Here is a 12,185-nt window from a genome sequence, read left to right as displayed (position 1 = left end):
AGCGGTTGGAACCAAAAATCTCAAATTTGGACTCATCAGACCAAATGACAGCTTTCCACCGGTCTAATGACCATTGCTTGTGTTTCTTGGCAAAAGCAAGCCTCTTCTTATTATTTGTGTCCTTTAGTAGTGGTTTCTTTACAGAAATTCGACCATGAAGGCCTGATTAACGCAGTCTCCTCTGAACAGTTGATGTTGAGATGTGTCTGTTACTTGAACTCTGTGATGAATTTATTTGGGCTGCAATCTAAGGTGCAGTTAACTCTAATAAACTCGTCCTCTGCAGCAGAGGTAACTCTGGGTATTCCTTTCCTGTGGCGGTCCTCATGAGAGCAAGTTTCATCATAGCACTTGATGGTTTAATGGACTGCTCTTGTAGAAACTTTCAAAGTTCTTGAAATTTTCCATATTGACTGACCTTCAAATCAAATCAAATGTTATTCGTCATATGCGCCGAATACAACAGGTGTAGACCTGACAGTGAAATGCTTACTTACGAGCCCCTAACCAACAATGCAGTTAAACATATATACAGTGGGGGGGAAAGGTATTTGATCCCCTGATGATTTTGTACGTTTGCCCACTAATAAAGAAAGGATCAGTCTATTATTTTAATGGTAGGTTTATTTGAACAGTGAGAGACAGAAGAACAACAAAAATATCCAGAAAAATGCATGTCTAAAATGTTATAAATTGATTTGCATTTTAATGAGGGAAATTAGTATTTCACCCCCTCTCAATCAGAAAGATTTCTGGCTCCCAGGTGTCTTTTATACAGGTAACGAGCTGAAATTAGGAGCACACTCTTAAAGGGAGTGCTCCTAACCGCAGCTTGTTACCTGTAAAAAAGACACATGTCCACAGAAGCAATCAATCAATCAGATTCTAAACTCTCCACCATGGCCAAGACCAAAGAGCTCTCCAAGGATGTCAGGGACAAGATTGTAGACCTACACAAGGCTGGAATGGGCTACAAAACCATCGCCAAGCAGCTTGGTGAGAAGGTGACAACATTTGGTGCGATTATTCGCAAATGGAAGAAACACAAAAGAACTGTCAATATCCCTCGGCCTGGGGCTCCATGCAAGATCTCACCTCGTGGGGTTGCAATGATCATGAGAACGGTGAGGAATCAGCCCAGAACTACATGGGAGGATCTTGTCAATGATCTCAAGGCAGCTGGGACCATTGTCACCAAGAAAACAATTGGTAACACACTACGCCGTGAAGGACTGAAATCTTGCAGCGCCCGCAAGGTCCCCCTGCTTAAGAATACATATACATGCCTGTCTGAAGTTTGCCAATGAACATCTGAATGATTCAGAGGACAACTGGTGAAAGTGTTGTGGTTAGATGAGACCAAAATGGAGCTCTTTGGCATCAACTCAACTCGCCGTGTTTGGAGGAGGAGGAATGCTGCCTATGACCCCAAGAACACCATCTCCACCGTCAAACATGGAGGTGGAAACATTGTGCTTTGGGTTTTTTTTCTGCTAAGGGGACAGGACAACTTCACTGCATCATTTGACGGGGCCATGTACTGTCAAATCTTGGGTGAGAACCTCCTTCCCTCAGCCAGGGCATTGAAAATGGGTCGTGGATGGGTATTCCAGCATGACAATGACCCAAAACACACGGCCAAGACAACAAAGGAGTAGCTCAAGAAGAAGCACATTAAGGTCCTGGAGTGGCCTAGCCAGTCTCCAGACCTTAATCCCATAGAAAATCTCTGGAGGGAGCTGAAGGTTCGAGTTGCCAAACGTCAGCCTCGAAACCTTAATGACTTGGAGAAGATCTGCAAAGAGGAGTGGGACAAAATCCCTCCTGAGATGTGTTCAAACCTGGTGGCCAACTATAAGAAACGTCTGACCCTTGTGATTGCCAACAAGGGTTTTGCCACCAAGTACTAAGTCATGTTTTGCAGAGGGGTCAAATCCTTATTTCCCTCATTAAAATGGAAATCATTTTATAACATTTTTGACATGCGTTTTTCAGGATTTTTTTGTTGTTATTCTGTCTCTCACTGTTCATATAAACCTACCATTAAAATTATAGACTGATCATTTCTTTGTAAGTGGGCAAACGTACAAAATCAGCAGGGGATCAAATATTTCCCCCCCCCCCCCCCACTGTATATGAATAAGAATAAGAAATAGAAGTAACAAGTAATTAAAGAGCAGTAGTAAAATAACAATAGCGAGACTATATACAGGGGGGTACCGGTAGAGAGTCAATGTGCGGGGGCACCGGTTAGTTGAGGTAATATGTACATGTAGGTAGAGTTATTAAAGTGACTATGTATAGATGATATCAACAGAGAGTAGCAGCAGTGTAAAGGGGGACACTGCAAATAGTCTGGGTAGCCATTTGATTAGGTGTTCAGGAGTGTTATGACTTGGGGGTAGAAGCTGTTTAGAGGCCTTTTAGACCTAGACTTGGCGCGCCGGTACTCTGCGGTAGCAGAGAGAACAGTCTATGACTAGGGTGGCTGTAGTCTTTGACAATTTTTAGGGCCTTCCTCTGACACCGCCTGGTATAGAGGTCCTGGATGGCAGGAAGGTTGGCCCCAGTGATGTACTGGGCCATTCGTACTACCCTCTGTAGTGCCTTGCGGTTGGAGGTCGAGCAGTTGCCATACCAGGCAGTGATGCAACCAGTCAGGATGCTCTCGATGGTGCAGCTGTAGAACCTTTTGAGGATCTGAGGACCCATGCCAAATCTTTTCAGTCTCCTGAGGGGGAATAGGTTTTGTCGTGCCCTATTCACGACTGTCATGGTGTGCTTGGACCATGTTAGTTTGTTGTTGGTGGTTTGTTCATGTCTTAAAGTAATGAGATGGATTGTCGTTTCTCTTTGCTTATTTGAGCTGTTCTTGCCATAATATGGACTTGGTCTTTTACCAAATATGACTATCTTCTGTATACCACACCTACCTTGTCATAACACAATTGATTGACTAAAAGGCATTATGAAAAAAAGAAATTCCACAAATTCACTTTTAACAAGGCAGACCTGTAAATTGAAATGCATTCCAGGTAACTACCTCATGAAGTTGGTTGAGATAATACAAAAAGTGTGCAAAACTGTCAAAGGCAAGTGGTGGCTACTTTGAAGAATCTCAAATATAAAATATATTTTTATTTGTTTAACACTTTTTTTGGTTACTACATGATTCCATATGTGTTATTATAAAATGTAGAAAATAAAGAAAAACCCTTGAATGAGTAGGTGTGTCCAAACTTTTAACTGGTGCTGTATACTTTCTTTTCACATCACAGTTCCAGCAACTTATGGATGTCTAACCAGGCCAGCGCAGTACAACTTGGATTGGCTCAACTCAGTACACTCCCCTTAGAACTCTTCCTCCTTGCAGAGACCCATCTAGGTCATGGCACCAATGGTACTGACTGGGTTCGAAACCTTCAACCCGGGACTCTTGCACACCACAAGACTGTGTTACCCTGCTGAGCTAAAGCCTATAGTAGGCATTCACTTTAGGAACCTCTGTGCTTGCGGGGTGCCAGAGGCTGGGATGTAAGCTACACAGTACTCTGCCTCTGCTCATTTTGAACTGTTTGAACTGTACATGCCTGTACTCAGTCGCAGAAGCAGCAGTTTGCTGTGTGTCTCTCTCTCTCTCTCTCTCTCTCTCTCTCTCTCTCTCTCTCTCTCTCTCTCTCTCACTCTCGCTCTCTCTTGTCAGAATTACAGCGCCTGTAAATATCAGTGTCGACATGAGTCTATTCATTGATATACTGTATGAATTTAAAGTGTTGTTGTGTTGCAATTATACAGCGGTATGCTAGCCTGGTCCCAGATCTGTTTATGCTGTCTTTTTAACTCATATAGCCTGACCATAGGACTTGGCAAGACAGAACAAACAGATCTGGGACCAGGCTAGTGGTGTGTAGTCTGCCACTGCATTGGAGAAAGTAATATGTCTCCAGTGTATCACAGGTTTGGGGGCTGTCATAGAAATGGAATGTAATACCTCTCAAATACCGGAAAAGTTTGTATCCTTAAAGTTTGTGGTCCATTGAACTGTGAGTCACCATTACTCGTGAGTGGTAGTATGGTCTCCAAATGTTTTTGTCCACCAGTTTCTACACTCCTCACTCACCACTCACTCACTCACTCACTCACTCACTCACTCACTCACTCACTCACTCACTCACTCACTCACTCACTCACTCACTCACTCACTCACTCACTCACTCACTCACTCACTCACTCACTCACTCACTCACTCACTCACTCACTCACTCACTCACTCTGCAAATGGCTGGGGGTTTAATTCTCCCAGAATGCATCCCAAAAGGTACCCTATTCCCTATATAGTGTACAATTTTTTACCAGGGCCCGTAGGGCTCTGGTAAAAAGCAGTGCACTGTGCAGGTAATAGCGTGCCATTTGGGATGCTGAACTTGCTTAGTCCTTATATCCTCCAGCCCTAGTCCTGTCCATGCCCCACACTCCATGCCCATGTGACTGCCTTAACCAACTAAGTGGAAGATTACCAGCTTTTCCCCTAAGTAGGCTACCCTCTTGGCTGGGCCAAGATGGTCACCTGAGGGCTTTAAACACATTGGTTGAACTGCTCCTATGGTAGAGTGAGGTGCACAATAAGCATGTACTACCCTACCAGCTATGTTTAATGTATTAACTGAACCTTTAAAAGTTTACTGGTCAGAACTGCAGTTTGTTTACTGCTAGTTACTGAGCAGTAATACTAGGTGCAGTTTACAGATGGCATCTATATCAATTGCAGAACACAAAGGAGGTGGGGTAACTACAAGTATGAAATAAGTTGTGCCACAGTATGTCCAGCTTGTCACTGTGAAATGAATTTGAAAGGTGGACCTTGAGCTGTAGCCTACAATATGTGCATTATGGAGACAAGTCATGGCAAGCTACCTTTTGCCTTTGAAATAGGCAACATCTAATGCATCAAAACACTAAATGGGCGAGAGAGAGGGAGAACGAGAGAGAGAGCGCGAGCGAGAGAGAGAAAAAGGACAGCGAGAAAGAGATGGGGCTCCAACAACTAAACATTCTAGTCCAGACTCTCTCCTTTTCCACACACAAACGTGTGTGTTTACAATACCCTCAATGCGTCGAACTGCACTGAATACACACACACACACAATAATGAGTGGTGGCTGTTTGTGTGCAGCCTCACGAGATGTGCTGTGGGGCGTATGTGTGTCAAATGGTTGCGAGAGGGACTGAGTGGCGGGCCCGGGAGTGGGGGAAGGGGGGCAGACGGGGGGAGTGGTGGACCATGGCGAGACAACAGTATGTAGGACAGAGCCTAGCTAGTGCCCTTCCTATTCTGACTGACTGGAGCCATGGGCCTGCTGAATTTCTGCATGCATGATCAATGGGGCTGAATAAAAAGAGAGAGCAAGATGGAGGGAGAGGGGGAGGGGGAGGAATTCGTTTTTTGGCCTTGGAGACTTAGAACAGTTGAATCAGCTACTTTAGTGATATGTGTGATTCAGTAATTTGGACATTTCGACGTACTCTGGTTTGTTAACCTCAACAACCCAAAATGGCTTCAGCTTTGATTAAAGAAGCTACGATCTCTCTCTCTCTCTCTCCCTCTCTCTCCCTCTCTCTCCCTCTCTCTCCCTCTCCCTCTCAGGAATAGTTTGTCCAATTTGACTTTTCTTTCTCTTTGTTTCCTTGACCACAACTGACCCAGAGTGGGAAGCCTATTGTTCAACCATGACCTTTGACCCTTTAGGTCCTGGGACCTGCTCAGAGAGAGCCTCAAGGGAGTTTGGGGTTGCTACAGTGGCAACTTTTGGCCATCTGAAAAGATTCACTGGGAGTGGTAGTGGCTAGGCCACAGGTTTTATAAGTTATACGGCTTTGGGTGCATCTTCAATTCAAATGTTACGCAGGCCAGAACAGATTGCAAGATCATTTGATCATATTATAGAGAATTTGGGGGGTATCCCTGACCGGGACTTGAACCTGGGTCCCGGCGACTGTCAAGCCAACACCTTAATCGTTACACCAAGAGGTTTGCATCTCTTGACGAGGTTGCTAGGTGTTGTGTTAACGTCGCGACATTAACCATATTGATGTGGTTGAACTGAGATGTTCCAAACTTCTCAAATCAAATCAAATGTTATTAGTCACGTACACATATTTTGCAGATATTATCACAGGTGTAGCAACATTCTTGTGATCTTCAAATCCACAAAATAAAAAGAAAGGAAAAATATAAATATATACAGTGCATCCGGAAAGTATTCAGACCCCTTCACTTTTTTCCACATTTTGTTACGTTACAGCCTTATTCTAAAATGTATTTTTTTTTAAATCCCTCATCAATCTACACACAATACCCCATAATGACAAAGCAAAAAGTGATTTTTAGATTTTTTTGCAAATGTATTAAAAAACAAAACAAGGAAATGTTACATTTACTTAAGTATTCAAATCAAATCAAATTGTATTATTAGTATTATATTCAGAATGTTTTCTCAGTACTTTGTTGAAGTACCTTAGTCAGCGATTACAGCCTCATGTCTTCTTGGGTATGACGCTACAAACTTGGCACATCTGTATTTGGGAAGTTTCTCCCATTCTTCTCTGCAGATCCTCTCAAGCTCTGTCAGGTTGGATGGGGAGTGTCGCTGCACAGCTATTTTCAGGTCTCTCCAGAGATCGGGTTCAAGTCTGGGCTCTGGTTGGGCCACTTAAGGACATTCAGAGACCTGTCCCGAAGCCACTCTCCTGTGTTGTCTTGCTGTGTTCTTAGAGTTGTTGTCCTGTTGGAAGGTGAACCTTCACCCCAGTCTGATGTTCTGAGCGCTCTGGAACAAGTTTTCATCAATGATCTCTCTATACTTTGCTCCATTCATCTTTTCCCTCAATCCTGACTAGTCTCCCAGTCCCTGCCACAGAAAGGCATCCCCACAGCATGATGCTGCCACCACCATGTTTCACCGTAGGGAAGGTATTGGCCAGGTGATGAGCGGTGCCTGATTTCCTTCAGACGTGATGCTTGGCTTTCAGGCCAAAGAGTTCAATCTTGGTTTCATCAGACCAGAGAATCTTGTTTCTCATGGTCTAACAGTCCTTTAGGTACCTTTTGGCAAACTCCTTTCACTGAGTAGTGGCTTCCGTAAAGGCCAGATTGGTGGAGTGCTGCAGACATGGTTGTCCTTCTGGAAGGTTCTCCCATCTCCAAAGAGGAACCCTGGAGCTCTGTCAGAGTGACCATCGGGTTCTTGGTCACCTCCCTGACCAAGGTCCTTCTCCCCCGATTGTTCAGTTAGATCTAAACACAATCATACCACAAAGCGACTTTTGTGCGTCTAGACCCGTCTTTTCAGTTCAATCTTGATATTCTGACAGCAGAAGTTGCATGTAAGTGTCAAGTTTAGACACGACCTCAGTCTCTCGGTCCCAGCTTCGATGCACCTGTTCTGTCTCTGCCTACTAGATGGTAGCGGGGTGAAGAGGCCCTGGCTCGTCGGCTGGCTGAGTTCCTTGATGATCTTCTTGGACTTCCTGTGACACCGGGTGCTGTAGATGTCCTTGAGGGCAAGCAGTGTGCCCCTGGTGATGCGTTGGGCTTACCGCACCACCCTCTGGAGAGCCCTGCGGTTGCGGACGGTGCAATTGCCATAAAAGGTGGTGATACAGCCCGACAGGATGCTCTCAATGGTGCATCTATAGAAGTTTGTGAGGGTCTTAGGGGCCAAGACAAATTTCTTCAGCTTCCTGAGGTTGAAGAGGCATCTCTCCAGGTGTTACAAAGATCTGGGCCCGGTTTCCCGATAGCGATGGAACTTAGGCTTATGATGCATCTTTCCTACAAAGGCCGGAGATGTAATGTTTCCCAAAACACCGCGCAGTGTGAACAGTCACTAAGTGCGTCGTTGGAGCATGTGTTATACATGATAGAATCGAAAGAAAGGGAGTGCTGCTCTCGGATCTTTCCTTAACATTAGAATTATTTCACAATACTGACGACAGATCAGCTTCTCGAGAGATATTACCACATACGGCTGCAAATATTGAGGTGGCTTATTACAGTATAATGTTTACCCAATGAAATGCACTAACTCATGAAAATATATATTTCACATCATGAAATATATTGAGACAAATTACAGACAATAACCTACAAGTAGCAACATAGAACTCAATTGATTGAACATGAAATGTGATTGAAATAGGCCTATAGCCCACGGTTTATATTTTAATGCAGTCATCTCGGTTTTCATTTCATGTTTGTATCTATTGCAAAGACATTGGCAACTTTGTATTTGTAGTCAACTGTCTTCTGAAGTTATCGGCAGTCACAGAGACGGATAAACCATGTAATTCTATGTTTAGCGGGGATTTTCTGTGTATAAAGTGACGCGGGAGGGCAAAAAAGCATTGAACGACGCACTTAGCTGTTCTACGAGTGGTCTGAGGCAAGCATTATTTTACGAGTGATTTCAAGTGCAGCTTGGGAAACAGCTCAGAGATTTATCGATGTTCTTACGAAGGTTCTAACAATGAACTTAGCCTTGAAGATGCTTTTGGGAAACCGGCCCTGATATTCTGTGCAAGCCTTTCTCAGGATTTTGTACCTTTTGCCGTTTAAATAAACAGAAGCAGGGAAATGCACATTTTTTTCTGAGTGAGCGATTTCCCTCCCAAATCACTTGGCTAATTCCACTGTGTTGTACGTTCACCGCACGTCAGGAAGTCTCTGCCTGCTTTGGGTACCTGGGAGGAAGCCAATAGACCAGGGTTACCCAAACTAGGTCCTCGGGTCCCCAAGGGCTGCACGTTTTAGTTTTAGCCCTAGCACTAGCACTACACAGCTGATTCAAATAATAACATAATCATCAAGCTTTGATCACATGAATCAGCTGTGTAGTGTTAGAGCAAAAACCAACATGTGCACCCCAAGGACTGAGGACTGAGTCCCAAGGACTGAGTTTGGGAAATGCTGCAATAGACCAAGAAGACAACAAGAGGAAACAAGCCATTCCCTTTGCTCAGGGTATTTTCACCTGGCAGGTGGCAAGAGGAGGAACTGAAGAGTAGGCTTTAGGAGAAGGAGTGAAGTAAACAAGCACACCTGTGCTGCTAGCGCAAAGAGCTCCACCTCTGTTCTCCTGCTATCACAATCCCTCCATCCACAGGGGAAGGTGTGGCAAGGGAACGAGACAAAGGGAGGAGAGAAAGACAGAGGAAGGGTGAGATTAAGAGGAAGGCTTCAGACAGCTTCAACGGTTGGTAAAGGTTTAATCTCACCAGTACAATATTTATAAACTGGATTGATATGGGGAGGGAAAGAAAGGGGTTGTTCGCACATTATTTTACAACTAGGTGGTTATTTTAGTTGCCCATTCTTTCAAAATAAGAGACTGGGAGTAACACACACAAACACACACTCCCACACAACCACACACACAACAGAGGCTTCCAGTTACAATGCAGCACAGCCCTAACATTTACCTTGAATATATACCACAAAGACAATGGTTATGGGAAACAAGGCACCATTAGGGAAACGTTGTATCCATCATTGTCTTACTTATTGCATTATAGTCACTCCCAACCAACCAACCAACCAACCAATAATGTAATTTCTATACATTGACCAACCTCATTTGCACTATTAGCTGTCCTAGGAGCATGTTGCACTTGAGCAATAGGCTTGCTATCAGCTACATTATCTTTGGAAAAGAAGACAATGTCAATAGAATGTGTTTGCTTGTTGAAAAAGGATTTGACATATCCTTAGTTGTGTGGTTCATGATAACTTTCAGGCCTGGGCACGTATCTACCACTAAGGCACCGGCATCTTCAGGTTAAGCAAACATTATACATCAGACCATTTACCTTTGGTTAACCATTGTACTAGAGCAGGAAATTCCCGTTTTCTTGACATAGTAATAACCATGTGCAATGTTGCTTAGATGTTAGCCCATCATTATGTACTTGACATTACAACAATGTCTTTGGTCATTGGTCACATGGTCAATGCAGTCTCGAAATGAGAATATTGGGAAGTATTGGTCTTGACCAATGAACAAGTGACAGATCAACCACCAAACAATGTTAATAATCGGTCAGATCAGAAACTCCACCCATAGGGACCTTCAGAGGAAAGACTTTGCCCAGTGGCAAAATCCACACTGCTCATCTACAAAGCACCTTTGCCAAAGACACACACACACACACACACACACACACACACACACACACACACACACACACACACACACACACACACACACACACACACACACACACACACACACACACACATACACACACACACACACACACACACACACACACACACACACACACACACACGTGAAGTCGGAATAGGGCCCTGTATCTCTTTTAATCCTTTTTCCACTCCCCCCCCCCACTTCCATCCACAGGGCCCATCAACGCCATTCCTCCCTTCTATTTATAGGATACGACTGTCCCCTCGTCCGCTTCACTGCAAAAGCAAAGACATGGGGGTGTATCTCAATAATCAACAGTGGCTACCTCTCCTTGTCTCCTCTCCTTTATCTGCACTGATCCCAACCAGAAGGAATAGGGTTGAAAGCAATGGCGGATGCCTATCAGGAACCATAATAAACAAACCCTGCATAGAAGCCCATGGTTATTGATTTATGGAGAAAGGGCAGATTGAGCTATCTGATTCAGAAGCCTACAGTTTGACTGTGTCCTGCTTTGTTGTTTGATTGATTGTGTGTGTGTGTGTGTGTGTGTGTGTGTGTGTGTGTGTGTGTGATACAGTATGAGAGCGAGAGAGAGAGAGAGATGGCATTTAGAAGAGAGCAAGAGAGGTAACAAATGCTGTAAATGTTGTGTATTCCAACATGTAGCATGAGCTTGTATATTTACATCTAACCCCTCTTACCTTTCACCATGGTAATGTGGCCCTCAGGCAAAGCCTTTTGTGTGACCTCACCAGTCAGGAAATATCAGATGGCAAAATCAAACAGGAACAGAAATTGTCTGGTAATATCACTGACGATTGCAGAAACTCTTCTGCAGTTTAGGTTTTGGTCACTCATTTGGCAAAATGCAGTAATCATATCTATGACCACATTTCAATATTAACAGGGGCAGTTCAGCTGGAGGGGCCATCTTGTGGACCGAACCGGAAGTGCAACATGAAGTTTAATAACTTATCAAACAGACAGAACGAATGTGTGACAATTCACACACACATACTAAAATGAAAATAAAACCATTCAACAGAAAGTGACATGGGAGAGAGTGAAAGAGAGATGCAGAAGAGAGAGAGCTGACAGAGGGAGGTAAAGAGACTAGGGAGAGCTCCATTGTGGGGATTTTGTGAGGCTCAGATTGTCTTCTCTGGGAAAGTGGAAACTCAACACTCCTCTCCAGAGGTCTGGTTACCAGGTGAGAGAGGAAGAAAGAAAGGAAAAACAGAGCGAGAGAGAGAGGAGGAGGGAGGGAGGAGCAAAGAGGTGTGGAGAGAGGGCTGGGAGATGAGGGAAGAGAACGAATGAGATTTGGACATGAGTTAGTGAAGTGGAAAGAGATACAAAGAAAGAGAGAGGGGAACGGAGAAAGGGGAAGATGTAGAGCCGTACATACAGATAAGAAAATAAAGAGTGAGAAAAAGGGAGGTTTTGTTTAAAGTCCCAGAGGACTAACATAGCTGGGGGTAACTGTTCCACAAAATCACAGAATAGGATACTCTGTTTTGTATTCCAAAATGTGTCACTTTACGAAATCCTCCTGTAACACAATCTGTATTTGCCATCTTATAATAATAATAAGCTACATCTAAATAAAATGTGTACAACCATACAGTTTGAGTTATGATAGAATCTCGCCGGAGGGGATGGCTGCTGTTTTACAGGCTGCTGATCACCAGCTGTTCCGGACAACTGTGTGATTACGTCTCCGTAGCCGATGTAAGACTTTTAAACAGGTTAACATTCGCAAGGCCGCAGGGCCAGATGGATTACCAGGACGCGTACTCAGAGCATGCGCTGAACCAGCTTCACTGACATTTTCAAGCTCTCCCTGACCCAGTCTGTAATACCTACATGTTTCAAGCAGACCACCATAGTCCCTGTGTCCAACAATGCCAAGGTAACCTGCCTATATGACTACTGCCCAGTAGCAGTCCCATATGTAGGCCATGAAATGCTTTGGACCTA

Source organism: Salmo salar, chromosome 12, assembly GCF_965601325.2.
Source record: "Salmo salar chromosome 12, fSalSal1, whole genome shotgun sequence".
Classification (NCBI taxonomy): domain Eukaryota; kingdom Metazoa; phylum Chordata; class Actinopteri; order Salmoniformes; family Salmonidae; genus Salmo; species Salmo salar.
The sequence above is the reverse complement of the archived record's forward strand: the minus strand, read 5'-3'. Positions refer to the sequence as shown.